General features: G+C 48.9%; 1 protein-coding gene across 1 annotated transcript in view; it reads right to left on the reverse strand.

The window, feature by feature from the left end:
* The window catches only part of CFAP57 (cilia and flagella associated protein 57), a 348,360-nt gene that overhangs the window by 205,935 nt on the left and 126,647 nt on the right, over positions 1-15,778 (reverse strand). The window lies entirely within an intron of this gene.

Genomic DNA, 15,778 nt, shown 5'->3' on the forward strand with positions numbered 1-15,778 from the left:
ATAACCAGGAAACACAGAGGCATACAAGATGAAAAGATGGAGGGGTGCACTGCAAGATGAAGACAGCCGCCAGGAAACAATGAGGCAAACAAGAAGCAAAGATGGAGGGATGCACTGAAAGATGGAGACATCCAGGAAACAAGAAGCAAAGATGGAGGGGTACACTGCAAGATGATGACAGCCAGGAAACACTGGGGTACACTGCAAGATGGAGACATCCAGGAAACACTGAGGCAAACAAGAAGAAAGATGTATGGGTGCACTGTAAGATGGAGACAGTCAGGAAGCACAGGGGTATACAACAATCAAAGATGGGGGTACTCTGCAAGATTGCTACAGGCAGGACACACTGAGATATACAAGAAGCAAATATGGAGGAGTGCAGTGCAAGATGGAGACAGCCAGGAAACACTGAGGTATACAGGAAGCAAAGAAGGGGGTACACTGCAAGATGAAGATGGCCAGGAAACACTGAGGCATACAGGAAGCAAAGAAGGGGGTACACTGCAAGATGAAGACAGCCAGGAAACACTGAGACATACAACAATCAAATACGGAGGTACATTGCAAGATGGAGACAGCCAGGAAACACAGAGGTATAAAGGAAGCAAAGAAGGGGGTACACTGCAAGATGAAGATGGCCAGGAAACAATGAGGCATACAGGAAGCAAAGAAGGGGGTACACTGCAAGATGAAGACAGCCAGGAAACACTGAGGCATACAACAATCAAAGATGGGGGTACACTGCAAGATGGAGACAGCCAGGAAACACAGAGGTATACAGGAAGCAAAGAAGGGGGTACACTGCAAGATGAAGATAGCCAGGAAACACAGGTACACAGGAAGCAAAGAAGGGGGTGCACTACAAGATGAAGACAGCCAGGAAACACTGAGGCATACAACAATCAAAGATGGGGGTACACTACAAGATGGAGAAAGCAAGGAAACACAGGTATACACAAAGCAAAGAAGGGGGTGCACTACAAGACGAAGACAGCCAGGACACACTAAGGCATACAAGAAGCAAATAGACTTTGCATGAAAGAGACACACCTTCGATAGCTGGGGGCCCTTCACTGCCCTTGTTTAGATCCTTCACCACGCTCAGCAAGTTAAGAAACCAACCCATTCAACCAACCCATTCAGTTCGACCCTCCCAGGTCCAACTTGGGTCCTTCCTTTCATCTATCTTCCTCTCTACCTGTGGTGTTCCCCAGGGGTCTAACCTCTCGCCCTGGCTTTTCAACCAATACCTGGCAAATCTCGCCCACTGCATTGCCATTTTCTGGTCAAATTTCCAGTGCTACGCTGACGACATTCAACTCATTTTCAGGCTGCCCTCTGCCACCTCCTCTCCCTCTCTCATCTCTGATTGTCTAACTGGCATTCAAGATTGGTGTGCCACCAATGATCTTTGTCTGAATGCCAGCAAAACAGAGATCCTCCTCTTCGGCACACCTTCACCATCCTTTCCCCTCACTCTCTGGCCGGCCGGCCTCCCTTGGCCCTCCTCCTATCCCCACCTGCGAGGCTAAGAACCTTGGGGTCATCTTTGACTCCACCCTTTCCTTCTCTGCCCACATTTCTGAGGTCTCTAAAAAGTCATATTTCCGACTGCACCTCCTCAGAGGTACTCTGCCTTTCCTCTCCTTCCCCCAGAAGCTCATGGTATCTCAAGCTCTGCTTCTCTCTAGCTTGGACTATTGTAACAACCTCTTTCTAAATCTACCTGCCTCTACTCTCTGCCCTCTGCAACTAATCCAGAACAGGACTGCGAGACTTGTCCTTGGCCTCAAGCCCTGGGATCGTATCTCTCCAGCTCTGAAATCTCTCCACTGGCTCCCAGTGGATGCAAGGATTACATTCAAAACCCTCTGCATTGTCCACAAGGCTTTCTGAGGCCTGGGTCCAAAATACCTTCAGCTCTCCCTCTGCAAATACCTTCCCCCTCTCAAGCTCTTCGCTCCTCTACCTCCAACTCACTCAGGGTCAGTCATTTTTCTAAGAAACGAGCTGGGGGTAGATCTGTCTTCGGCTGGGGCCTCCCTCTGAAACAGCCTCCCTGCCACTCTAAAACTTGAGGAGAACCAGCTCCGGTTCTGGAAGCACCTCAAGACCTTCCTCTTCTCTTCTGCCTTCGCTTCCCCTCTCCCAAGCGGATCTGTTCTCTCTTGGCACCGTGCACCTGGCCACCCTCTGTCTTTTGGGCCCAGGTACCTGCTCATCCTGCCACCCTCCCACACTGCCTCCGGGCCACCCCTTGCACTGGGGTCTGTATCTGTACCCATAAAGCCCCTTTTTTTCTTCCTGCACTTATCAGACCTACCCTGTCTGCTACCTCAAACCTAGCACTTGCAAATTACTGGCTGCATTACCACTGTTTGTTGCCTTTATTATTTATTTATTGTTATCGGTTTCTCCTCTGCTTCGCACTTTCCACCTCTCTCTCCTTCCATGCATTTTTCCCTTCTCACCTCTCCCATGCACTTGCGCGTTCTCAATGTCACAAGGCCTAGTAAGATCGCTGTTTTGTACTCCCCTGTTCCCCTCCCTTGCACTGTCGCACTCTGAAACACTTGTGTACGAGCGCGATAGAAATAAAATATCAATCAATCAATCAATCAATGAAAGGGCCAAATTCTTAACTTCTTGTTCCCACCAGTCCCCATATTAAAACTATCAAACTGCACATCGCTATCTTGGTAAGATCCAATCCAATTGAACTTAATCATTAAAAAGAAAGTCTGGCAGTAAATCCATACCAATTGCTACGCAGCTGCCCTCTCCTCAAGAACATGAAAACGAAACAAACTTAATAGAGGGGTGGACTGCAATATGAAGACAGCCGGGAAACACTGAGGTATACAGGAAGCAAAGAAGGGGGTACAGAAACACTGAAGCATACAGGAAGCAAAGAAGGGGGTACACTGCAAGATGAGGATAGCCAGGAAACACTGAGGCATACAGGAAGCAAGGAAGGGGTTACACTGCAAGATGGAGACAGCCAGGAAATACAGAAAGCAAAGAAGGGGGTGCACTGCAAGATGAAGACAGCCAGGAAACACTGAGGCATACAAGAAGAAAAGATAGAGGGGTGCACTGCAAGATGAAGACAGCCAGGACACACTGAGGTATGCAACAATCAAAGACAGGGGTACACTGAAAGATGAAGACAGCCACGAAACACTGAGGCACACAAGTAGCAAAGATGAAGGAGTGCACTGCAAGATGAAGACAGCCAGGACACACTGAGGTATACAACAATCAAAGGCAGGGGTACATTGAAAGATGAAGACAGCCAGGAAACACTGAGGTATACAATATGCAAAGATGGAGGGGTGGACTGCAAGATGAAGACAGCCAGGAAAAACTGAGGTATACAACAATCAAAGACGGAGGTACACTGCAAGATGGATACAGCCAGGAAACACTGAGGCATGCAAGAAGAAAAGATGGAGGGGTGCACTGCAAGATGGATACAGCCAGGACACACTGAGGCATACAAGAAGCAAAGATGGAGGAGTGCACTGCAAGATGAAGACAGCAAGGAAACACTGAGGTATACCAGAAGCAAAGATGTAAGGGTTCATTGCCAGATGAAGAGATTCAGGGAGAAAGTAAAATAAAGGAAGCCTAAATTAGCAGAAAGGAATAACAACAAAGTCAGGAAACACTGGGGTATATGAACCCATTCCTGAGGAGCAAAGGGAGGAGGTGAGCTGTGGCACATGCATACATCTGTGATAGCCGCTATTGACCACACCTCTTTCAGTCATCCCCCTTCTAAGCAACTGCATTCAAATGACACTTCATATAAAAAGCATGAGGGCATTTGCACCCTGCTCACATTGGACACCGTGTCCCTGACAGCCTGAATTGGGCACTTGTTAGGGGACCTGAACCCAGCGTAATTCCTCTCCAGTTGAAGATTCATAAAATAATGACAATATTTTGTGTGAGCAAGAGAATTCATGAGAGTTCGAGGGAATGTAGTGCGTGAATGAGGGTTGACGGCACGGGTATTCCAACATATTCTTCACATCACACACCCTTAGGGCCCAAAGAGCTTAGTTCCTCCCTCTTTCCCTTAGTTGAAACCTCCTTCTTTGGAAATGGCAAGATCAACCGAGTTGCAAGCTCACAAACTACCGGTCAGTTGTGAGTAACCTGAAGGTGTCTCATTCGCTAGTCCCCGGGGATCTGTCATCCAGGTGGCAAGGATATAGCCATTGCTATTGGATCCAGTTCCTGAACGGTGGACCAGTGGGGGAGGATCACCTGAGTGAGGGTCTTCAGGGAGTGGAAGTGGGAGTCTGAAGGGAGAGACGCGGCACCCCCTTCCTTACGACACCTTTCCCCATCCTAACCCGTAGGATATCTAGAAACTCAACCCTCCACCATTTCTTGACACAAACACTTTCTCACAGACCGGTTATCATGACAGACAATGGACTAACACCAGACCTGTATACCTGACATGTCCCAACACACGGGTCAGGCAGAGTTAGGCAATTGCTGATAATTACACACACCTGACTTCCCTTCCCTTTCCCCATAGGGATAAAAGGCGGAGCATGATGGCACATTCGTAAGCAACACCAAACGCATGAGGAAGCAGCAATTCCAGGACGGCAGTTCAAACAAAGGGAAAAGGCGGCGAGACCTGAAAGGACGAGAACGATGGAATTGCGCTTGCCCTTTTCAACCCAGACCCACGGAGCCTCCAAGAAGGGAAACGTAAAACCAGATTTGCAGCTGGTGAATGTTGCGATGGATGCCAGCGGTACATGGGACACTTCCACACCGATAGCCAGAGCAGGGAGAAGCGATTGCCATTGTGGTACCGTCTTTGACTCTAGAGGCAGGAGAAGCCAACAGAGTTCGGCACAGCCGGTGAGTTGGAAAGAGGTGATAATAGACTGGACTCTGTTGGGCTCAGGGTTGTGAAAAGCAACATTGTAAGAAGAAAGACGACTAATGTACAAAGTTCTTTGGAAAGCCAAATTGGTATCAGAGTTAGAGTGGTCCGTCTCCACGTGGGCGTTCATTTGAAGGACTCTGACTGGTGCCTCGCTCCTGAACAAGGAGAATGTGTTGAACTGAGAAATCGAAGTGGTCCTGCAGCAGATTATGTTAAATCCTGTGCATGGTCAAAAGTCTTCAGTTGTTGTAGAAACTACAAGTACCAAGAGGTCTTAGGGGAGGCCGGCGTGAGGAGTCAAAGCGGTCATACGAAGGTCAAGCCAAACCCCTTGTACAGTCGAAAATCTTTGGCACATTGTGGAAGCAAATGTGAACCCAACTGAGGGATGCCAGTGAGTGGTTGGTCTGAGCACGATTGAAGGAGGCTAACGTTGAGAGAAGGATAGGAGCCCGGATGAGGGTGATCCAAGGGTGAAGACTAATCACCTGACGTGAAGATTAGCAGAAGGAACTTTTGTTCTATTGTTAATGGCCTATCAGGCCCTCTGAAGCAAGAGACTTTGCACGAAAGAGACACACCTTCGATAGCTGGGGGCCCTTCACTGCCCTTGTTTAGATCCTTCACCATGCTCGGCAAGTTAAGAAACCAACCCATTCAAAGGGCCAAATTCTTAACTTCTTGTCGCCACCAGTCCCCATATTAAAACTATCAAACTGCACATCGCTATCTTGGTAAGATCCAATCCAATTGAACTTAATCATTAAAAAGAGAGTCTGGCACTAAATCTATACCAATTGCTACGCAGCTGCCCTCTCCTCAACAACATGAAAACTAAACAAACTTAATTCAAAGAACTTTGTAAAATCCATCAGCTTCACATAGCTAAATGAAATGGCCATCACTGCCGAGATAAGTGTGCACGGTTACCAAGGATACAGGCAACACTACATAAAAAGAAAAGCACCAGCAGAATAAAAACCTGGTGCACAATGAACTTGGGCAATTTAAACAGCAAGGAAAGGGGGGCTGTGTCAGGTAAATACGGACCTATGTGATCAATCCGGGAAACGTGTCCTGTGTCCCACCTTTGAGACGAGGGAGGTGAGCCCGCCCTACAACACCCTCCCTAGGGGTTAAGGCTAGTGGGACCTCACCGGGAGAGACTCCCCATTTGGGGACAAGTCATTCACATTAATGGAATATATGGCACTATCAGATATGAAGAACAGTATGAAATCTAGAGATTTGCCTGAAGAAAAGGCCACAATATGTCATCAAAAACAGGAAAGAGAATCTGTCTCTTTGAGGAGAAACCTCAATTTAACTGAGATGAGTAGACTGGAAAAGGAGGATACGCCGAGGAGAGGCGAAGCAGAGAGAGGGCCTAAGCAGGCAAAGCCCCCTGACAGCGTGACAGCCGAGAGAGGTGGAGCCAAGGAGAGCGGCAGAGCCTGCGACTTTCAAAAGTGGTCTGAACGTGAGAGTGAAACGCTGGCGGGCCAACGTTCACCCACAATGGAGAGCTGAGGAGATGGGAATCGAGGTTCTGGTGGTGGCGTGACCACACAGCTTCATGGTGGGCAGTGCGCCCATCCAATGTTGCCGAAACCACCATGCTGAGCGAACAGCGAGGTGTCCAGTAACCTGCAGCCATATCTGGCCGCAGAGAAGACCAAGAGCGGGATGCTAACAGAGTTCAAGAGAGAGCACACCGGAGCCAAAGAGGAGAACTTGAGCGAGTGCCGGTCATGCCGGTTGTGCCGTGCTGGGACATTTCACTGGCAACCCAGAGATAATGGGGAGAACGGAAGAACCAGAGAGGCCGCCAGGTAATCGTTATACAACTGGAAAAACTCGTTCCCATGAAATTGACGAGATATGGAATAGAAAGGCAATAAAATGGAATTGTAACAATGTGAGAAGAGAATCACAAATAAACCCATAAGAGAGACGATTAAGCATTGGATACAAATACCCTGGGAATAGGGAAAAATATCCCATAAAGCAAGAAGTGTAGAGTTGAGCATATCAGAAAGAGAATCCTAGGAGTCCAAAGTGAAGGCCAGTAGAACCCGTTATGGAGAAACGCTAAGTAAGCTACCTCAGGAGAGGGAGAACATTAATCGCAAAGAAACCCTGTCCCAGCTAAGAAAATATATGCCAAAGGAATCCAAAACGCATCGCAGCCTGGACCAAAGGATAGGACAAATGACAAAAGGGTATCAATTGAGCAGTGTCCGAGAAAAGAGAATAAACCCAAAAACCTACTGAAGGAGTTACAAGAACTGGTACAAAGATGACGAGATACTACTTAAAAATAGCCTACTACTAGGAAAGGGGGCGCTGCTGTGCAACAAGATGGCCGCTTGAGTGAGGAGCTCCTCTCCGGCATGAATCCTGATCGAATTATCCCTTTTTTCCAGACTGCATTGAACCTTGTAAGCTACCCACGCTGTTCCCGGAGAAAATCCTGAACTTGCAGGCGAAATCCCGGCCGAAATCCGACTTCCCAAGCCTGGGAACCCTGGTGGACCTTGAGGCCACGGACCCGAGCCGCTTGGCAGCTCCACAAGACTCTACGAGGGCGCCGCGGCTCCCTCCTACACCGGGCCTCACAGTGGGCGGAGCGAGACTGGCGGACTGCGGCCACGATACATCGCACCACACATTCTCTGGGCATACTGTGCTCTGCCCGGCATAGAGTGCCCTGCAACGTCCCTCCCACTGTGGAAAGTGCTCGCGACGAGGCCTCCTCGGACCCCTCGTTGCTACGCCCGTGCCTCCCCGGAGCCCGGCTGCCGGCTTCCGGGCCCTTCGCATGTGGCTGGCACGATCACCCGTGCGTCCTGACACAGGCCACCGACGGATCTCCGCGGCAGCCCGGGGCACGTCCCGGGTGGCGGCCCGGCAGCCTGGATCGGACGTCCCTGTTCCCGTTCCTCGTCCCCGAGGTGAGAGCTGCGTGGGACCGGGCTGGCGCGAGGCACGTGTAAGGCTCTCTGATCCAAATCATACATATCCTGGGGCTGCCCCTGACGGACACAGCAGGCGACCCCCCGGGTCACGCTGTGTTCCGCTTCATCTGGCTCGGAGCCTCTACCATCAAACTACACAGTGAAAATTCTCACCTGTCGGTTCTGGCGGTCATCGCCCCGCTTACGCCACGGAGCACACCATCTTGGAACAACTGACGTTTTATGTACACCGGGATCCCTGCGGACCTTGCGCTCTCCTGACCCGTCCTCCACCACACTTTATCACGCGGCCCTCTCATACCATCAGGCCCAGGCCGTTTCTCCACCTCCACAATGCCTGGAAAAAACGCGGGCAAAACTAGGAAGACGGGGCCGATGGACTCCTTTACTAGCTCACAATCATCTCCCGAAGGCCCGGATCCTCAATCTCCGGCCTCACCCCTGAATGCAGAAGATACGAAATTTGATCACCTGCTGACAACAGTTCAAAATGGATTCCTGGCCATTAATGTCAAACTTGATGACATTGTCTCCACGGTAGGCTCCCTAAATACTCGCCTAGACAAGGAAAGTGCCAGAATCACAGAAGCTGAAAGCAGAATTGGCACAAATGAAGACTACTCGGCAAAACACCCAGGACATTGCACTCCTTAGAGGGGAAATCAATAAACTCTGTGATAAGTGCGACAATTTGGAATCCCGGTCCAGACGGAACAACATCCGCATATTCGGCCTGCAAAGGTCCGATGGAGTCCCGGATCGAAGACCTTTTGTAATCTCTCCTTGGGGAGAAGGCACTTTCACCCCAGTTCCTCGTTGAGCGGGCACACCGCTCTCTCGCTCCGCCACACAGACCAGGGGCTCCTCCCTGCACAGTGATTGACAAACTGTTGAACTACAGGGACAGGGACGCCATCCTCAAACTGGCAAGAGAGATAGGACCCCTGAGGCTTGGTAACGACAACATCCATATATACCCGGACTTCTCTGCAGGGGTCCAGACTCAAAGACGATCCTACGAAGTTGTCAAGCGCCAGCTACGATTGAGACAGGTCCCCTACGCCCTTCTCTTTCCGGCAAAACTTTGTATACAACATGCTGGAAGAGCAAACTTTTTCGAATCTCCTGCAACAGCTTTGGCCTACATGGAAGCCTCAATACCCCTCCCGCCGGGGAGACGGGAACTTGACCAGAACGACTTGCAACAACCTGTATAACCTGTGTTCCTACTCATTGGTCCCAGCCGCAGTCATGGCCAGCCTATGCTGGTCACTGTAAATGCTGGAAAAAGGATGAAGCAGGGGGAGCTCCTCTGCCCTCCATCCTTTAACAATGCCGGATGAGATGCGCCCGACCTCGAAGCAGAGTTGCTGCACTCGTCCCCTTCTTTGGGAACATCCACAAGTTAGGTAAAAGGGTTCATCATCAAGTTGGGCATGATGGTGTGGGAGGGGATGGGTACGGGCAACAGGGGACTGTTCCACTGTTCGAACACTACGTTAACGCTGCAGGAAGCCCCTGTTGGGCACCAGGCACGATGTTCAGTTGGCTTAACCATCGGTAAAATTGCACTCACGGTTTCACCTGCTGTCCTCCACTACGAGAAAACCCACTCTCCCAAGCTCTTGTATGACATACAGAAATGGCGCAGAAAACTAGTACACCCAGGGGGCTTAAACTAAAACTGCTCTCCTGGAATATCCGTGGGTTAAGCAACAGCACGAAAGCCAGCAAAGTAGGCGCTTACATTAACAGACATCACCCACATATCGCTATGCTCCAAGAGACTCATGCATTAAAATCCACCAACGAAAGTATCCTGCGACAGTGGGGGAAAAATAGGCATTATACGGAAAAATAACCTACTAAAAGAACTTTGGAGTGAAGAAGAAATGCTTTGTGAAGAGACAGTCATGAGAAGGAAGTCATTCTCCTGACTTTATTTAGTTGGTTAGAATAGTGGTAGGGTCAGGTAGTACTAGTTTTCAGACAGCGGACTATTTTTGTTTGGAGACTTTCTGACAACAGACGAGCACCTTAATCATTTATACAGGCAGGGAATACCGTCATAGCAATAGGGATAGGCATTATTCTGATAATGTAATAAATAATCAGTGGAAATGTGAACATTGTGCCTGCGTCCTCATTATGACCCGTGACACCTCACATACTGCAGGGCTCATAATCGTGGATTCAAAACCAACTTGCATTATAGGTAAATAGTTTTACTTACCGACGACTGTATCAAGATCAGTAAACTCCTCCAAAGAGATGTTTAAGATGGGATTGGAGACACCTCAGCAAGCAATTATATGCCTGATCCCAACTCCTCCTTGAGAACCGGATGCCCGCCAGTAATGATACATACTCCACACTCATCACTATTATCATTGCTTATGGCTCTCTCAGAAACTCAACTTGTAAAACAAAGCTTGCGAAGTTCACTCTTCCAACAACTTTACAACGTTCGCAACCCATACATTTCAAAGTCCAAAGATTTCAAGCCCCCCTATGCTACAGCGACCAATCCGAGACTTACAAAACTGCCCCTCTTTATCACCCACACCTACCCAACAAACTTTAAAAATAAGTTGCCTTACAAAAATTAACACTGCATCGTAAAAAATAAATACTAATCCTGAATTCTTGGAAAACTACCTTCCCTTGCATAGCCTCGCTTACTCTGTTATATCTCTGGAATCGGTAGTGACTTCGCAGATCTCACATCCCATAGAATACGAGTCAATATAGAGCGAGGGGCTGAATCCACTAACAGAGTAGTGAGCAGCTGCCCACCAGCTGAGCACAGGAACAAGCATGCACTATCATCTTGCTCTGCCTTTCTGCTGGGCTCCATACTGCTGAACACACAATACTACCGCATTGCTTTCCCATGCTCTACAATAGATTCTTAATAATGGGATCTGCTCAAATACTTCAAAGACAGAGATCCTGATCATGGGGTCAGAGCACCATCTTCAAAGACAGAGATCCTGACCATGGGGCCAGAGGACCACCTTCAAAGACAAAGATCCTGATCATGGGGCCAGAGGACCATCTCCAAAGACAGAGATCCTGATCATGGGGTCAGAGCACCATCTTCAAAGACAGAGATCCTGACCATGGGGCCAGAGGACCACCTTCAAAGACAGAGATCCTGATCATGGGGCCAGAGGACCACCTTCAGAGACAGAGATCCTGATCATGTGGCTAGAGAACTATCTTCAAAGACAGGGACCCTGATCATGGAGCCAGAGGATCATCTATAAAGACAGAGACCTTGATCATGGGGCCAGATGACCATCTACAAAGGCAGAGTCCCTGATCATGGGGCCAGCGGATCATCTTCAAAGACAGAGATCCTGATCATGAGGGCAGAGCACTGTCTTCAAAGACAGAGATCCTGATCACGAGGGCATAGTATCATCTTCAAAAACAGAGATGCGGATCATGGGGCCATAGGGCCATCTTCAAAGACAAAGATCCTGATCATGGGGGCAGAGTATCATCTTCAAAGATGAGATCCTGATCATAGGGCCAGAGGACCATCTTCAAAGACAGGGATCCTGATCATGGGCCCAGAGCACCATCTTCAAAGAAAGAGACCCTGATCATGGGGGCACGAGGACCATCTTCAAAGGCAGAGGTCCTGATCATGGGGGAAAATGACCATTGTCAAAGATAGAGATCCTGATCATGGGGCCAGAGGACCATCATCAAAGACAGAGAATCTGATTATGGGGACAGAGCATCAAGGTCAAAGACAGAGATGCTGATCGTGGGGCAAGAGGACCATCTTCAAAGACAGAGATCCTGATCATGGGGCCCGGGCACCATCCATAAAGCAGATATCCAGATCATGGGGCCAGTGGACAATATTCAAAGAAAGAGACCCTGATCATGGGGACAGAGGACCATATTCAAAGACATCCTGATCGTGGGGCCAGAGGACCATCTTCAAAGACAGAGATCATGGGGGCAGAGGACCATATTCAAAGACATAGATCCTGATCATGGGGCCAGAGGACCATCTATAAAGGCAGAGATCATGGATCCAGAAGATCATCTTCAAAAACAGAGATCCTGACCATGGGGCCAGAGGACCATCTATAAAGGCAGAGATCCTGATCATGGGACCTGAGGACCATCTTCAAATTAAGGGATCTTGATCATTGGGCCAGAGGACCATCTTCAAAAGGCAGACATCCTGATCATGGGGCCAGAGGACCATCTTCAAAGACAGAGATCCTGATCATGAGGACAGAGGACTGTCTTCAAAGACAGAGATCCTGATCATGGGGGCAGAGTATCATCTTCAAAGACAGAGATGCGGATCATGGGGACAGAGGGCCATCTTCAAAGACAGAGATCCTGATCATGAGGGCAGAGTATCATCTTCAAAGACAGAGATCCTGATTGAGGGGCCAGAGGACAGAGGACCATCTTCAAAGACAGAGTACCTGATGATGGGGGCAGAGGACCATCTTCAAAGGCAGATATCCTGATCATGGGGCCAGAGGACCATCTTCAAAGAAAGAGACCCTGATCATGGGGGCAGGGAACATCTTCAAAGGCAGAGATCCTGATCATGGGGCCAGAGGACCATCCTCAAAGGCAGAGATCCTGATCATGGGGGCAAAGGACCATCGTCAAATGCAGAGATCCTGATCATGGGGCCAGAGGACCATCGTCAAAGACAGAGATTCTGATCATGGGGCCAGAGGACCATCTTCAAAGAAAGAGATCCTGATCATGGGGCCAGAGGGGCATCTTCAAAGACAGAGACCCTGATCATGGGGCTAGAGGACCATCTTCAAAGGCAGAGATCCTGATCATGGGGCCAGAGGACCATCTTCAAAGACAGAGACCCTGATTGTGGGGCCAGAGGTCCATCTACAAAGACAGAGACCTTGATCATGGGGCCAGATGACCATCTACAAAGGCAGAGCCCCTGATCATGGGGCCAGCAGATCATCTTCAAAGATAGAGATCCTGATCATGAGGGCAGAGCACTGGTCTTCAAAGACAGAGATCCTGATCATGGGGGCAGAGTATCATCTTCAAAGATAGAGATCCCGATCATGGGGCCAGAGGACAATTGTCAAAGACAGAGATCCTGATTGAGGGGCCAGAGGACCATCTTCAAAGACAGACATCCTGATCATGGGGCCAGAGGACCATCTATAAAGGAAGAGATCCTGATCATGGTGCCAGAGGACCATCTTCAAAGACAGAGACCCTGATTGTGGGGCCAGAGGACCATCTACAAAGGCAGAGCTCCTGGTCATGGGGCCAGCGGATCATCTTCAAATGAAATGGAATGAAAAGGTAGTGTGACCAGCACGGGACCTTAACACCCCAAGACACCACACTACCAGAAATTCCACAACACAGCGGCCGCCTATGTGCAGAGACCCTGATCATTGGGGCAGAGGACTATCTTCAAAAATAGGGATCCTGATCATGGGGGCAAAGGACCATCGTCAAAGACAGAGAACCTGATCGAGGGGCCAGAGGACCATCATAAAGACAGAGATCCTGATCGTGGGGCCAGAGGGCCATCTTCAAAGACAGAGACCCTGATGATGGGGCCAGAGGACCATCTTCAAAGACAGAGATCTTGATCATGGGACCGGAGGACCATCTTCAAATTAAGGGATCTTGATCATTGGGCCAGATGACCATCTTCAAAGACAGTCATCCTGATCATGGGGCCAGAGGACCATCTTCAAAGATAGAGATCCTGATCATGAGGGCAGAGCACTGGTCTTCAAAGACAGAGATCCTGAACATGGGGGCAGAGTATCATCTTCAAAAACAGAGATGCTGATCATGGGGCCACGGCAATCTACAAAGATAGAGATACTGATCATGGGGGCAGAGGACCATTGTCAAAGACAGAGATCCTGATCGAGGGGCCAGAGGACCATCTATAAGGGCAGAGATCCTGATCATGGGGCCAGAAAACCATATTCAAAGAAAGAGACCCTGATCATTGGGGCAGAGGAACTGTTATAACTTTATACTAACAAAGCACTTGAAGCAAATTATCTCTCGGCAAATGAGAATGACACCTACCTCCGTGATGGTCAGCTCTCTTTGAAATAGAAGCAGGAGGGAATTACCTGAAAACCCCTCTCAAACCCAGCCAAAGGCTAGATTGAAGTGAAGTCTCCAGTGGAAACCCCCGAAGGGAAAAAACCCTGTGAGGTGCTGCTGGGGAGCGTGGATTCCTGCAGCGGCTGGTGGAAGGTCACACTGGTTGGGCTGTGAACCGGAATCTTGTCAGGGAGGATTCTGATAGAAACAGAATAGAATTTCAGATAAGTAAAGATACCGAATCTCTAATAGTAGAGTGGTAGGGATAAGAAAGGCAGCTTACCCTGATAAGCCTATTCCCTTCTAAGCTTTTCTTTTTCAATTGGATGTGAAAAGTTGGCAATGCGCCTATATGATATTAAAGAGGTTAGGATATGTCCAAAAGTAAGGACACGAATATGCAAAGAATGTTATAGGAATTGGAGTCTTACCAACAGGTGATTGCCCAAGGGAGGAATTGTAATGAGCAGGATAGAGGGCTTGAGCTCGAGGGGACTGAAGACTGAATAGAAGGTCTGAAGTTGAAATCTAATGTTGACGTAATAGATAAGCAAGATTAGAGGGAGAAAACCCCGTGAGAGACACGGAAACACAAATAGCTAGACAGAACAAAACACTACCAGAGAGAACAGTCGGGAACACAGGGAGGTGACTTCCTGTTGATCCGCAGGGCTCGGAAGGAAATCGAGATCTCTAAGTTTCAGGAAATGGAAAAGTAAGGAGAAAAGGGATTGAAGCTACAAGGAACGATCCACTGAAAGGCAGCAGAAGAATAACTTCAGATAAGAAGGTAGCAAACTTACGATGCTCAGCGCGACTCTGAATAGAGAAGCAATGCGTAGTGCTGAAGTTCCTGTTGCCGGAAATACCATTCCGGAAGTTGGGGGCGGAGCTAATCCCACGGTCCGGGGAGCGGGAACAACTAGAGCGCGACTCACAGTCTCTGGATCCTCCACATTGAGAGTCCCGATTCCGGGTTGAACCATGGGTGTCACGGGTATCGATTCCTGGAAGTGTGCAGCAGTGCGATTCCACAGGACAGTTGTAACAGTATGCCCCCTCTTAAAGTCGTTAACCCCTGGTTTACCGGGGTGTCTCTTGTGAAACCTTTTAATTAGCCGCCGAGCATGGATACTGGATTCTGATTCCCAAGTCCGATCAGAAGGGGCGTAGCCCTTCCAGTCCACCAAATACTGAAGTCTTCCACGGTGAATACGTGAGTCACATAACTCTGAGACTTCGTACTCCACATCAGTATGGTGCAGAACAGGTGGTGGACGAGAAGAAACCATAGGATGAAAAGTACTTCAAATGTCTTGTTTCAGCTGAGAAACATGAAAAACCGGATGTATCCGAGCCCATATCTTGGGTAACTTCAGCTTGAAGGCTGCTGCCCCTATGGCCGAAATCACCTGAAAAGGGCCCATGAATTTAGGAGAAAATTTGGAAGGCCTAAGGTGTCTAGGTAGGAATCGGGAAGATAACCAAACCAGATCTCCAGGTCGTATTACGGGAGCTTTAGATCGGAGGCAATCTGCCATCTTCTTTGTTTTTTCCTGAGTAGATTTAAGAGCCTGAGAGGCTGCGTGTTGACCCCGATGTATCTTTTCCAGGAGAGACTTCACGTCCGGACATTTGTCATCCAAGGATCTTTTGTCTTAATCGCGGAATGATACGCATTGTTATAAGCGTATTCAGCGATTGGTAGTAAACTTAGCCAATTATCTTGAGCTGCTGAGATGTAGCTCCGTAGGTATCCTTCCAGGGTCTGCTTTAATCT

This window comes from Ambystoma mexicanum, chromosome 1q (assembly GCF_040938575.1).
Source record: "Ambystoma mexicanum isolate Mex_15411 chromosome 1q, UKY_AmexF1_1, whole genome shotgun sequence".
NCBI classification, from domain to species: Eukaryota; Metazoa; Chordata; class Amphibia; order Caudata; family Ambystomatidae; genus Ambystoma; species Ambystoma mexicanum.